Raw genomic sequence first — 15,285 nt, forward strand, 5'->3', positions numbered from 1 at the left:
GTATACAAACTGCTAAGTTTGGTGTCTTGCATGCATTGTTATTTGATTTTAGTTGCGTTTTGATTATTCCTTATTATTAAAAATCCAAAAATATTTTTAATTTGTGTCTTTTCAAGTCAATAATACAGAGAATTGAAGATTCAGAACATACAGCAGAGGAATTGCACAGAAAAAGCTGGGCGTTCAAAACGCCCAGTGAAGAAGGACAGACTGGCGTTTAAACGCCAGCCAGGGTACCTGGTTGGGCGTTTAACGCCCAAAAGGGTATAGTTTTGGGTGTTAAACACCAGAATGTGCACCATTCTGGGCGTTTAATGCCAGGATGGCACAAGAGGGAAGATTCTGTTTTCAAATCAATTTTTTTTCAAGTTTTCAAAGTTTTTCAAAATCAAATCTTTTTCAAATCATATCTTTTCAATCAAATCTTTTTCAAAATTAATTTCTTTCCTTTTTCAAAGATACTTGCTATCAATTAATGATTTGATTCAACATTTCAAGTATGTTGCCTTTTCTGTTGAGAAAGGTTTAATGTTTGAATCATATCTTTTCTTGTTAGCCAAGTTTTTAATTTTCAAAATCAAATCTTTTTAAAATGTTTTTCAAATCATATCTCCTCAATCACATCTTTTTTAAAACTAATCATATCTTCTTAACCACATCTTTTTCAAATAGTTTTCAATCAAATCTTTTTGATTTCTAATTTCAAAACCTTTTTCAAAAATCACTTGATTTCTTTTCCACTTTCATTTTCGAAAATCAATTAGTGTTTTTCAAAAATGTTTTCAAAATCTTCTACTTAATTTTCGAAAATTACTTCCCTTCTTCTCACATCCTTCTATTTATGGACTAACACTATTCCTTAATGCAAAATTCGAACTCCATCTTCTTTGATAAGTTCGAATTTTCTACTTCTGTCTTCTATTTTTCTTTTCCTCTGACACCTAAAGGAATCTCTATACCGTGACATAGAGGATTCCACATTTTCTTGTTCCCTTCTCTCTCTTATGAGCAGGAGCAAAGACAAAAGCATTCTTGTTGAGGCTGGTCCTGAACCTGAAAGGACCTTGAAGAGAAAGCTAAGAGAAGCCAAAGCACAACTCTCTGTAGAGGACCTAACCGAATTCTTCAAAGAAGAAGAACACATGGCAGCCGAAAACAACAACAATGCCAACAATGCAAGGAAGGTGCTGGGTGACTTTACTGCACCTACTCCCGACTTTTATGGGAGAAGCATCTCTATCCCTGCCATTGGAGCAAACAACTTTGAGCTTAAGCCTCAATTAGTTTCTCTAATGCAACAGAATTGCAAGTTCCATGGACATCCATTAGAAGATCCTCATCAGTTTTTAGCTGAGTTCTTGCAAATCTGTGACGCTGTCAAGACTAATGGGTTTGACCCTGAGGTCTACAGACTGATGCTATTCCCTTTTGCTGTAAGAGACAAAGCTAGGACATGGTTGGACTCACAACCTAAAGAAAGCCTGGACTCTTGGGAAAAGCTAGTCAATGCCTTCTTGGCAAAGTTCTTTCCACCTCAAAAATTGAGTAAGCTTAGAGTGGAAGTCCAAACCTTCAGACAGAAGGAAGGAGAATCCCTCTATGAAGCTTGGGAAAGATACAAACAATTAATCAGAAAGTGTCCTTCTGATATGCTTTATGAATGGAGCATCATAGGTATTTTCTATGATGGTCTCTCTGAACTATCCAAAATGTCTTTGGATAGCTCTGCTGGAGGATCTCTTCATCTGAAGAAGACGCCTACAGAAGCTCAAGAGCTGATTGAAATGGTTGCAAATAACCAATACATGTACACTTCTGAAAGAAATCCTGTGAACAATGGGACTAGTCAGAAGAAAGGAGTTCTTGAGATTGATACTCTGAATGCCATATTGGCTCAGAACAAAATATTGACCCAACAAGTCAATATGATTTCTCAAAGTCTGTCTGGAATGCAAAATGCACCAAGCAATATTAAGGAAGCTTCATCTGAGGAAGAAGCTTATGATCCTGAGAACCCTTCAATGGAAGAGGTGAATTACATGGGAGAACCCTATGGAAACACCTATAATCCTTCATGGAGAAATCATCCAAATTTTTCATGGAAGGATCAACAGAGACCTCAACAAGGTTTCAACAATAATAATGGTGGAAGAAACAGGTTTAGCAATAGCAAACCTTTTCCATCATCTTCTCAGCAACAGACAGAGAGTTCTAAGCAGAATAACTCTGACTTAGCAACCATGGTCTCTGATCTGATAAAAACCACTCAAAGTTTCATGACTGAAACAAGGTCCTCCATTAGAAATTTGGAGGGACAAGTGGGTCAGCTGAGCAAGAAAATTACTGAACTCCCTCCTAGTACTCTCCCAAGCAATACAGAAGAAAATCCAAAAGGAGAGTGCAAAGCCATCAACATGGCCGAATTTTGGGAGGAAGGAGAGGCAGTGAACGCCACTGAGGAAGACCTCAGTGGACATCCACTAGCTTTCAATGAGTTCCCCAATGAGGAACCATGGGAATCTGAGGCTCAAAATAAGACCATAGAGATTCCATTGGACTTACTTCTGCCATTCATGAGCTCTGATGAGTATTCTTCCTCTGAAGAGGATGAGTATGTCACTGAAGAGCAAGTTGCTAAATACCTTGGAGCAATCATGAAGCTAAATGACAAGTTGTTTGGAAATGAGACTTGGGAGGATGAAGCTCCTTTGCTCACCAAAGAACTGGATAACTTGTCTAGGCAGAAACTGCCTCAAAAGAGACAGGATCCTGGGAAGTTTTCAATACCTTATACCATAGGCACCATGACCTTCAAGAGGGCCTTGTTTGACTTAGGGTCAAGTGTAAACCTCATGCCTCTCTCTGTAATGGAGAAGCTAGGGATCTTTGAGGTGCAAGCTACAAAAATCTCACTAGAGATGGCAGACAATTCAAGAAAACAAGCCTATGGACTTGTAGAGGATGTTCTGGTAAAAGTTGAAGACCATTACATCCTTACTGATTTCATAGTCCTAGAGACTGGGAAGTGCATGGATGAATCCATCATCCTTGGCAGACCCTTCCTAGCCACAGCAAAGGCTGTGATTGATGTTGATAGAGGAGAGTTGATCATTCAAGTGAATGAAGAATCCTTGATGTTTAAGGCTCAAGGATATCCCTTTGTCATCATGGAGAGGAAGCATGAAGAGCTTCCCTCAAAACAGAGCCAAACAGAGCCCCCACAGTCAAACTCTAAGTTTGGTGTTGGGAGGCCACAACCAAACTCTAAGTTTGGTGTTGAACCCCCACATTCAAACTCTAAGTTAGGTGTTGGGAGGTTCCAACATAGCTCTGAGCATTTCTGAGGCTCCATGAGAGTCCTCTGTCAAGCTACTGACATTAAAGAAGCGCTTGTTGGGAGGCAACCCAATATTATATTTTGACTATTTTCTTTTGTTATTTTATGTTTTTTTGTAGGTTGATGATCATGAAAAGTCACAAAATCAATGAAAAAAGCAAAAACAGAATGAAAAACAGAAAGAAAAACAGCACACCCTGGAGGACGCACCTACTGGCGTTTAAACGCCAGTGAGGTTAGCTGTTGGGCGTTTAACGCCCAGTCTGGCACCATTCTGGGCGTTTAACGCCAGAAAGGGGCACCAGACTGGCGTTAAACGCCAGAAAAGGGCAAGAAGCTGGCGTTAAATGCCAGAAATGGGCACCAGCCCGGCGTTTAACGCCAGAATTGGCACAAAACGAGATTTTGCTTGCCATTTGGTGCAGGGATGACTTTTCCTTGACACCTCAGAATCTGTGGACCCCACAGGATCCCTACCTACCCCACCACTCTCTCTCTTCTTCACCCATTCACTAATCACCTCAACACCTCTTCCCCAAAAATCCTTCACCTATCAAATCCCATCTTTCTCTTCACCACTCACATCCATCCTTCATAAAACCCCACCTACCTCACCATTCAAATTCAAACCACTTTCCCACCCAAACCCACCCTCAATTGACCGAACCCTACCCTTCCCCCACTCCTATATAAACCCTCCTTCACTCCTTCATTTTCACACAACCTAAACACTACTTCTTCCCCTTCTTGGCCGAAAACAAAAGCCATTCCCATCTCCTTCATTTCTTCTTCTTCTACTCTCTTCTTTCTTCTTTTGCTCGAGGACGAGCAAACATTTTAAGTTTGGTGTGGTAAAAGCATTGCTTTTTGTTTTTCCATAACCATTTATGGCATCCAAGGCCGGAGAAACCTCTAGAAAGAGGAAAGGGAAGGCAAAAGCTTCCACCTCCGAGTCATGGGAGATGGAGAGATTCATCTCAAGGGTGCATCAAGACCACTTCTATGAAGTTGTGGCCTTGAAGAAGGTGATCCCCGAGGTCCCTTTTTCACTCAAAAAGAGTGAATATCCGGAGATCCGACATGAGATCCGAAGAAGAGGTTGGGAAGTTCTTACCAACCCCATTCAACAAGTCGGAATCTTAATGGTTCAAGAGTTCTATGCCAATGCATGGATTACCAAGAACCATGACCAAAGTATGAACCCGGATCCAAAGAATTATCTTACTATGGTTCGGGGGAAATACTTGGATTTTAGTCCGAAAAGTGTAAGGGTGGCATTCAATTTGCCCATGATGCAAGGAGATGAACATCCTTACACTAGAAGGGTAAACTTTGATCAAAGGTTGGACCAAGTCCTCACAGTCATATGTGAAGAGGGCGCCCAATGGAAGAGAGATTCAAGAGGGAAGCCGGTTCAATTGAGAAGGCATGACCTCAAACCCGTGGCTAGAGGATGGTTGGAGTTTATCCAACGTTCAATCATTCCCACTAGCAACCGGTCCGAAGTTACCATAGACCGGGCTATCATGATTCATAGCATCATGATTGGAGAAGGAATAGAAGTTCATGAGGTTATAGCTCAAGAGCTTTATAAGGTGGCGGACAAGCCCTCTACCTTGGCAAGGTTAGCCTTCCCTCATCTCATTTGTCACCTCTGTTATTCAGTTGGAGTTGACATAGAGGGAGACACCCCTATTGATGAGGACAAGCCCATCACTAAGAAGAGGATGGAGCACACAAGAGACCCCACTCATCATGAGATCCCTGAGATACCTCAAGGGATGCACTTTCCTCCACAAAACTATTGGGAGCAACTAAACACCTCCCTAGGAGAATTGAGTTCCAACATGGGACAACTAAGGGTGGAGCATCAAGAACACTCCATCATCCTCCATGAAATTAGAGAAGATCAAAGAATCATGAGAGATGAGCAACAAAGACAAGGAAGAGACATTGAGGAGCTCAAGCACTCCATAGGATCTTCAAGAGGAAGAAAGAGCCGCCATCACTAAGGTGGACCCGTTCCTTAATTTTCTTGTTCTTTATTTTCCTGTTTTTCGAATTTTAATGCTTATGTTTGTCCATGTTTGTGTCTTGTGATCATTAGTGTCTTAGTGTTTATGCCTTAAAGTTATGAATGTCCTATGAATCCATCACCTCTCTTAAAAAAAATATGTTCTTAATTGAAAAAGAGTAGAATTGCATGAATTTTGAATTTTATAACAGTTTGATTATTTTGATGTGGTGGCAATACTTTTGTTCTCTGAATGTATGCTTAAACAGTGCATATGTCTTTTGAATTTGTGGTTCATGAATGTTGGCTCTTGAAAGAATGATGAAAAAGGAGACATGTTACTGAAGATCTGAAAAATCATAAAAAAATGATTATTGAAGCAAGAAAAAGCAATGAAAAAAATATATATATATATATTTTCGAAAAAAAAAGAAAAGAAAAGAAAACGAAAAAAAGATAAAAATAAAGATATAAAGTTGTGATCCAAGGCAAAAAGAGTGTGCTTAAGAACCCTGGACACCTCTAATTGGGGACTCTAACAAAGCTGAGTCACAATCTGAAAAGGTTCACCCAATTATGTGTCTGTGGCATGTATGTATCCGGTGGTAATACTGGAAGACAGAGTGCTTTGGGCCACGGCCAAAACTCAATAAGTAGCTATGTTCAAGAATCATCATACTTAACTAGGAGAATCAATAACACTATCTGGATTCTGAGTTCCTGAAGAAGCCAACCATTCTAAATTTCAAAGGATAGAGTGAGATGCCAAAACTGTTCAGAGGTAAAAAGCTAAAAGCCCCGCTCATCTAATTGATACTGATCTTCATAGATGTTTTTGGAATTCATTGCATATTCTCTTCTTTTTATCTTATTTGATTTTCAGTTGCTTGAGGACAAGCAACAATTTAAGTTTGGTGTTGTGATGAGCGGATAATTTGTACGCTTTTTGGCATTGTTTTTAGTATGTTTTTAGTATGATCTAGTTAGTTTTTAGTATATTTTTATTAGTTTTTAGTTAAAATTCACTTTTCTGGACTTTCCTATGAGTTTGTGTGTTTTTCTATGATTTCAGGTATTTTCTGGCTGAAATTGAGGGACCTGAGCAAAAATCTGATTCAGAGACTGAAAAGGACTGCAGATGCTGTTGGATTCTGACCTCCCTGCACTCGAAGTGGATTTTCTGGAGCTACAGAAGCCCAATTGGCGCGCTCTCAATGGCGTTGGAAAGTAGACATCCTCGGCTTTCCAGCAATATATGATAGTCCATACTTTGCCCAAGATTTGATGGCCCAAACCGGCGTTCAAAGTCACCCTCAGAAATCCCAGCGTTAAACGCCGGAACTGGCACCAAAATGGGAGTTAAATGCCCAAACTGGCATAAAAGCTGGCGTTTAACTCCAAGAGGAGTCTCTACACGAAAATGCTTCAATGCTCAGCCCAAGCACACACCAAGTGGGCCCGGAAGTGGATTTTTATGTCATTTACTCATCTCTGTACACCCTAGGCTACTAGTTCTCTATAAGTAGGACCTTTTACTATTGTATTGAGACATCTGGGTAGCTATCCTTGTTTTGATGCTATCTTAGATCACTGGGAGGTTGGCCATTCAGCCATGCCTAGACCTTGTTCTTATGTATTTTCAACGGTGGAGTTTCTACACACCATAGATTAAGGTGTGGAGCTCTGCTGTACCTCGAGTATTAATGCAATTACTATTGTTCTTCTATTCAATTCCGCTTGTTCTTGTTCTAAGATATCACTTGTTCTTCAACTTGATGAATGTGATGATCCGTGACACTCATCATCATCCTCACCTATGAACGTGTGACTGACAACCACCTCCGTTCTACCTTCGATTGGGTGAATATCTCTTGGATTCCTGATACACGATGCATGGTTGATCGCCTGACAACCGAGTGCTCGCCTGACAAACGAGCCAGCCATTCCGTGAGATCAGAGTCTTCATGGTATAGGCTAGAACTGATGGCGGCATTCAAGAGAATCCGGAAGGTCTAACCTTGTCTGTGGTATTCTGAGTAGGATTCAATGATTGAATGACTGTGACGTGCTTCAAACTCCTGATGGCGGGGCGTTAGTGACAGACGCAAAAGAATCACTGGATTCTATTCCGGCCTGATCGAGAACCGATAGATGGATAGCCGTGCCGTGACAGGGTGCGTTGAACATTTCCACTGAGAGGATGGGAGGTAGCCACTGACAACGGTGAAACCCTTGCTTAAGCTTGCCATGGAAAGGAGGAAGAAGGATTGGATGAAGACAGTAGGAAAGCAGAGAGACGGAAGGGAAGGCATCTTCATACGCTTATCTGAAGTTCCTACCAATGAATTACATAAGTATCTCTATCTTTACCTTTATGCTTTATTCGTTTATCACCATACCCATTTGAGTTTGCCTGACTGAGACTTACAAGGTGACCATAGCTTGCTTCATACCAACAATCTCTGTGGGATCGACCCTTACTCGCGTAAGGTTTATTACTTGGACGACCCAGTACACTTGCTGGTTACTTGTGGGAAGTTGTGTTTATGCCATGGTATTGAACACCAAGTTTTTGGTTTCATTACCGGGGATTATTTGAGTTGTGAAAAGTATTGATCACAATTTCGTGCACCACACTACCAACCACCCTGACAAAGGCCAAACGTCAAGCTAATGATGCTAAAGAAGCGCTTAATGGGAGGCAACCCATGTTCTACACCCTCTCTCTTTAATCTCTAATAGTAGTAATAAATCAAATTTTATGGATTCAAAATCAACTTCAACAAACAATATAAGAATCCCTACATGTAGCATATAGTACATGATAAGTTTGGTGTTCAAGGCACACCAAGAGGGCTTGAACACACTCAATGGTATGAGATTCTTTTTGAGTCTTGTTACACCATATGATCACAAACAAGTTTGTGTTACTAACGATTGCATGCATGGGAAATTGAGTGGTCGATTGATTTGTATTCATGAAAAGTATTTAGTTATTTCAAAAACAAAAGAAAAAGATTTTAATAGTAGCTACTTCACACTGTAATTCTTCCCACCAAAAATTTAATTAACCATTTTTCGTTCCTTTTGTCTTATATAGGAAATCAAGAAGGGTATTGGTGGTACTTGATAGGGCAATCAAAGAAGGGAGATTCGGCCACTATACCAAGGAGACTACACACTTGTCTTCAAGGGGAGTATCTTTGGAAGTGTTGCCATGCAACATTGGGAGTTAGATAGCCTTGGAGACCGAACCAAGACCCTCATAAAAGGGGTGATCCTCATGCTCATCCAATGGCAAACCCTAACCGTCCGTCATTAAAACAACATTATCAATCTACATCTTTCAAACAACCATCATCCCTCTATATAAATGATCCCCATTCTACAACCTCTCCATACACACTTGTTATTCTCATTCATCTCTCTTCCTTCTCTCGAACACACACTTCATCCTCCACCAAAAGTTCCATACACACCCTCCTAGCCATATTTTGTGAGCCGCAAACATACCAACCATCACTCATGGCTTCATCTAGCTCTAAAAGGAAAAAAGGGAAGGAGCCTATGGAGCAGCCTCCTTCCAATGCCAGGAGATTCAAGACCGCCTTCTATGAGCTCCAATATGAACGGATCAAAAACAAGAAAATCTTGCCAGAATTGACATTCCAGTTCAACGAAGATGAGTGCCCAAAGATCATAGAGAAGATTGCACAGAAGGGTTGGCAAAAGCTCACCAATCTAGAGACAAAGATAAATGCAAACCTCATCAAGGAGTTCTATGCAAATGCGGCCAAAGAACACAGTACTAGGGCCCCCACCTTCAAAAGTTACGTAAGAGGAATAGAGGTGGACTTCAGCCCCAATGCTATAACAAGGACTCTTCAGCTGAAATCGCCACATTTCAATGAACTCAGTTATCAAGTAAGAATAAGTAATACTCCAGACGAAGATGAACTTGAAGAAATTATGAATGATATGTGTGTTATAGGGTCTGATTGGGAAAGGTACTCAGACAAGAGGCCGCGGTTCATTAGGAGAGGAGACCTCATCCCAGAAGCCAAGGGATGGTTTGAGCTCGTAAGGAGGTCTATCCTTCCAGCCGCAAATAATTCTAAGGTCAATATTGCTCGAGCTACCATGGTACATTGCTTAGTAAAGGGTGGAAGCATCAATGTGCATGAAATTATAGCTGAAGGGATCCAGGATTCAGCCGAGAAGAATGATCCGGGTGCTAGACTTTGGTACCCCAGCACTCTGAGACTATGCATGAAAGCCAAGATGGTATTCGAAGACAACAATCCACAATGGGTAAATCCTGGGGGGTTATTCACGCTCCAACGCATAAATTATGTGACACCCGCTCAACAGCAAAGGAGACCTCAGATAAGGAAAAGAACTGCACAAGAAGAGCCCTACCAAGAAGAACCTCACCAAGAAGAACCCCTACAAACAGTGTACCAGCAAGAAGGACAATATGATCCAACCAATATAAATCTGTTTCACATCAAGGAAGCCATTGTGTATATGGCAAGTAGCTATATGGAGGGACAAGAACAACAACTACGTGTCCAAGCTCAAAGGATGGATCGTCAAGAAGAACTACTCTCTAGTTGGATGGATCAACAAAGAGAGTGGCAGAAACAGGAAATGGAGTTGCAATAGGAGCATTACTCCTCGCTCACCCAAGCCATCAATCAAGTGTCTGAAAGGCAAGAGAGCCAGGACAAATGCCTTCAAGAACTCAACCAATGCCAGATAGCCCAGATGAAAGCATTCAACAAATTCAGTGTGCTCAACGAAGGAAGGCAACTGCATCGAGAAGAATTTAGCATAAACACTCATGCCAAGTTAACTTACTGGGCATATGCATAACTTGCATCCTGCCATTCCAAGTTATGAGGCAGTTCGCAAGGACTTAACAGAACAAGAAGAAGGAAAGGTGAAACAGCAAAAGGAAGCATTAAAGAAGAAGATGGAGGATGCTGGTTTCTGGAAAAAGCTGATCGGGAAGCGCAAAGGAAATGGGGACTCAAGCAATCAAGGAGGACCCCAAGACAAAGGGACATAAGCATACCAATAAGTGAAAGGTGGTGGAGTTCCCTCTTTGTTTTATCTTTTTCAAAGCTTTAAATAAGGAAAATCATGTATGAAATAAAACATGCTTCCATAGTAGCTTAGGAATCTTCAATTATGCTTTAAAATTTTGTTGCTTAGGTCCATGCTCACTAGTCTAATGTCCCTAGTGTTCATAGTCATCTTTCTTATATGTATGCTTGTCCTTTAAGCCAATCAAAAAGAAATTGTTAAGAAAAGAACAAGAGTGGAGTTATCTTGTAAAGTGAATTTTGAATGTTTGTGGTAGGGTGATTAATTAGCTAAGTTGCTTTACTAACAAGGTAGGAAGGCAACTATCTATCCTGAATCCTATGCTTGAAACACATCCTATGAGACTAACCAAATAATGAAATCCCAATAAGAAAAGAGAAAGAGCAATAAAAGTGAAAAGAAAAGAAAAACAATGAGAATTAATGGTAGGTACCAAGGGTTTGAATATTGAGGCATGTGTCTGTGGTGTTCATGTGCAAAGGATATGCTTGGATGAATAAGCTCTTAGGGGTGCCTCATCACCTGGTAACTTGGGTTAACTAATCCAGGATTATCAGCTAAAAATCCACTATCAAGAGCAACCTTTGCTACAGAGCACTTAGCAACCCAAAGAGGTGCTGGAGACCAAGGCCTCAAGAAAGAAAAATAACAAACCATGTGCCTGTGGTGTGTATGTATGTGGAAAAGAGACTTGAGGGAGTAAGTCCTTAGGGGTGTCTTAACACTTAGCACCTTGAACCAACTGGTTCGGGAATGTTAGCTGAAAGTTTATCTTAAAGAGTCGCCCTCTTACAAAGCACTTAGCCTAAAAAGAAATGCAATAAATCCTGGAAGGGAAAGGAGGATCAACAATTAGGAAGTCTCAAAGGATGCAGTCAAACAAGTGTTCAAGGGCATGATAAAGGCCTGAAACCTAGTAAAGGAATGAACCTAAGTTGCTATGCATGAAACCCCAGAAACCAGGAATTTGACTTTTATTTTGTTCATCTTGCCTCTTTCATTCATTCTTCTTATGTTTTAGTACTTGCTTAGGGACAAGCAAGCTTTAAGTTTGGTGTTGTGATGCCAGGGCATCTACGCCAGATTCACTGACCTTTTCTTTACTGTTCTAGGTTAGTTTCATGCATTTTCTTAGTGAATAAGGCAAGTTTTGGATGAAAATACACCTACACTTTGATTCAAGCAACTATTGTGAATTTTACATGATTTCATGAGGATTTTGTAAGGATTGAATGACAAATTGATGATGTATAATCTCATGACTAGGGCTAGAGCTTTGATGCACTTTATTTGCTTGATTTCAGGACAAAGGAAGCAACGAAGAACCACGTTAGTTGCCACATTAATCTAATTAACGTGATCACTAATGTGGAATGGGAATGAGCTCGCAACGTTAATGAGAAAGGTGGTCGACAATAACGCCTGCGAAGCCATCATAAACCCACGTTAATTGCCACGTTAATTACATTAATGTGGTAGTTAACGTGGAGATAAAGGGAGCTCCAGCGTTAGTGGTAAACGTGAACACCACTAACGCTACAAAGTGGCAATTGGCCACGTTAAGAGTCACGTTAACTTAGTTAACGTGAACTCTAACGTGGAAGGTAAGACAATGCCAACGTTAGTGACACTCACCTTTATCACTAACGTTGGATCAAGCTAGCATTGCCCACGTTAGTGGTCACGTTAAGACCACTAACGTAAAAGTTAACGTGGAGCTGAGATTGATGAACCAATGTTAGTAACACTCACCTTTGTCACTAACGTTGGAGATGGCATTCACTACCACGTTAGTGGCCACGTTAACCTAGTTAACGTGAACTCTAACGTGGGGAGGAGGGGCATTTGGAGCATTAGTGACAAAGGTAAGTGTCACTAACGCTCTCGAAAATAGGCATGCCCACGTTAAGAGTCGCGTTAGTTATACTAACATGAACTCTAACGTAGGGAAAGAGGGGTACAAGGCAACGTTATTGGAAAAGGTAATTCCCAATAACGCTTGCGAAGGATCATAAGGCAACGTTAGTGGTCACGTTAGTGCCACTAACGTTGAAGTTAATGTGGACTATATGAGGTTGGAATGTTAGTGAAAATGGTGATTGCCACTAACGTTCTCGAACCCACATTCTCACTTAACGTTAACATCACTAACGCCCAGGCCTAACTCACACTTTTCTGCAAGCTGAGCCCACTAAAGATTATAACTGCTTCTACTCAAGATCTAAGGCCCACATCCAAGACTCAAAAAACTCACTAGAAGATCAAGAAGAGTAGTATATATAGGAGTTGTTTTGAACTATAGAGAAGCTTGGCACTTTGGAGAACTACCCTCTATATATTTACTTTTCTGCATTTTTCTAGCTAAGCATGTATTCTTTTCTGCCATTTCCCATTTCCAGAGCTATGAACAACTAAATCCCTTTCATTGGGTTAGGGAGCTCTAATGTAATTTGATGGATCAATTATAGTTTTCATTCTTCTTCTTCTTTCTTTTCTCTTGATTTACTAGAAAGCTTTCGATCTTAATTCAATTGGTTAGTTGTCTTGGAAAAGAAACTCTCCATAATTGGATCTCCTTTGAGCTTTGGAAAAGGGATGAGGAGATCATGCTAGAAATGCTTTCTCATGTTGGACCAAATTGGGGTCTGGGCGGATATAGTGACATGTAATCCTCCCAACACTTTGATTTGGAAATACATGTGGTATAATCAGTGACCACACTTCATCTCTTCCCATGAGCAATTAAATCAAGGAATTGGGCGATTGTTTAAGCTTAGAGAGATTGAGTTGCCAAGGAATTGGAACCCAATCACTTAAGATTGCCAAGGAGATCATTAGATGCTTTCATTGAGGAAGAGATGAAAATGAATTTGATCCGGAGAATACAACATCTCCTGAGCCCAATGAATTTCCCATTTCTGATCTTACCCATTCTCTTTACTTTCTGCCATATATTTCCATGTTCATCTCCCCGATTCCCCATTTAAGATTCTTCACTTTATTTCCTGCAATTTACTTTCCCGCCATTTAATTTCCTACAACATCAACTACACTCTATTTAGTTCAACTAGCATATTCTTCCAACTAAGTTGCTTGACCAATCAATCCCTGTGGGATTCGACCTCACTCTATTGTGAGTTTTTACTTGACGATAATTCGGTATACTTGCCAAAGGAAAATTTATTAAGAGACAAGTTTTCATGCATCAATAGATTTTACTATTCTTGCACATTTACCATGCTTTTCATTTGTACCCACCAAGTGTTTGACAAAATGCTTGGTTGGGCTTTAGATTATATTTTGAGCATTCTTGACTTGGAAAGAGTAATTAGGCGATCTTGAGTCATGAATACCCAACTAATGTTGGTGATCTAGAGTTGTTAGTTAATATGATTTCCATTAACTCTAATCTTTTGCTAATTCTATTAGTAAGTTGATTAGTACATTTGGATTGAGGATAACTAGTCTTGTTTGACTTTCTCTCATGGAAGATAATGTTATATCTTCTTCCAATGTTGGGGATGACGAAACGAGATAAATTCTTGTTTATTATTGTGATATGATTGATTAGTCTTGTTTTACTTTCTCCCTATTTGTTGGAGTTGACTAGATAAGATGAATTAATCATTGTATGACTAGGATAGAAATACTATGATCTCAAACCTTGCCATGAATGTCTCTCTTTTTTACTTGCTTTCTTTAATTGCTTGTTTGATTTACTCTTTTTGCCATTTTATAAACAAAACCCCTTGATCCTCGTAGTCAATAATTGAGCACTTCATTGTAATTCCTTGTGAGACGACCCGGAGTTGAAATACTTCGGTTAATTCTTATTTGGGGTTTGTACTTGTGACAACTCAAATTTTTGATGTGGGAATTGTTTGTTGGTTTAGAACTATGCTTACAACGAAGTCCTTATTTCTATGAGAGGAATTCTAGACCACCGAGCAAATCTCATTCATCAAAATGGCGCCGTTGCCGGGGAGTTGCAATGGTGTTATGTTATTGGCTATTGTGAATATGTGAATATGTTTTTCTTTTTCTTTTTTTTTTGGTTTTTGTTAGGTTTACGACTTTGTTTCTCACTTTTGTTAGTTTTTGTCTCTCTTTGCTATTATGAATTCTCACCACTTTGGCTATGAGTTTGGCTCAAATTATGTTGTAGGAAATGGGAGCTATAATGACAATATGCATCAAGGATGGAACAATCAAAGGTTGGAGGAGCCTGATGAGCGGATAATTTATACGCTTTTTGGCATTGTTTTTAGTATGTTTTTGGTATGATCTAGTTAGTTTTTAGTATATTTTTATTAGTTTTTAGTTAAAATTCACTTTTCTGGACTTTACTATGAGTTTGTGTGTTTTTCTGTGATTTCAGGTATTTTCTGGCTGAAATTGAGGGTTCTGAGCAAAAATCTGATTCAGAGACTGAAAAGGACTGCAGATGCTGTTGGATTCTGACCTCCCTGCACTCGAAATGGATTTTATGGAGCTATAGAACCCAATTGGCGCGCTCTCAACGGCATTGGAAAGTAGACATCCTGGGCTTTCCAGCAATGTATAATAGCCCATACTTTGCCCGAGATTTGATGGCCCAAACTGGCGTGGCAAAACAGCCTCAGAAATTCCAGTGTTTAACGCTGGAACTGGCATAAAACTTGGAGTTAAACGCCCAAACTGGCATAAAAGCTGGCGTTTAACTCCAGAAAAGGTCTCTACACGAAAATGCTTCAATGCTCAGCCCAAGCATACACCAAGTGGACCCAGAAGTGGATTTTTACGTCATTTACTCATTTCTGTACACCCTAGGTTACTAGTTTACTAT

The 15,285-nt window shown here is 40.1% G+C and overlaps 1 non-coding gene across 1 annotated transcript; it reads right to left on the minus strand.

Annotated features, from left to right (window-relative positions):
• Positions 1-1,547: 1,547 nt before the first annotated feature.
• On the minus strand, positions 1,548-1,655 carry LOC112704465 (small nucleolar RNA R71). The gene has a single exon (XR_003155089.1). It is a non-coding gene; the product is annotated as a small nucleolar RNA R71 (small nucleolar RNA).
• Positions 1,656-15,285: the final 13,630 nt, after the last annotated feature.

This window comes from Arachis hypogaea, chromosome 7 (assembly GCF_003086295.3).
Source record: "Arachis hypogaea cultivar Tifrunner chromosome 7, arahy.Tifrunner.gnm2.J5K5, whole genome shotgun sequence".
Taxonomy (NCBI): Eukaryota; Viridiplantae; Streptophyta; class Magnoliopsida; order Fabales; family Fabaceae; genus Arachis; species Arachis hypogaea.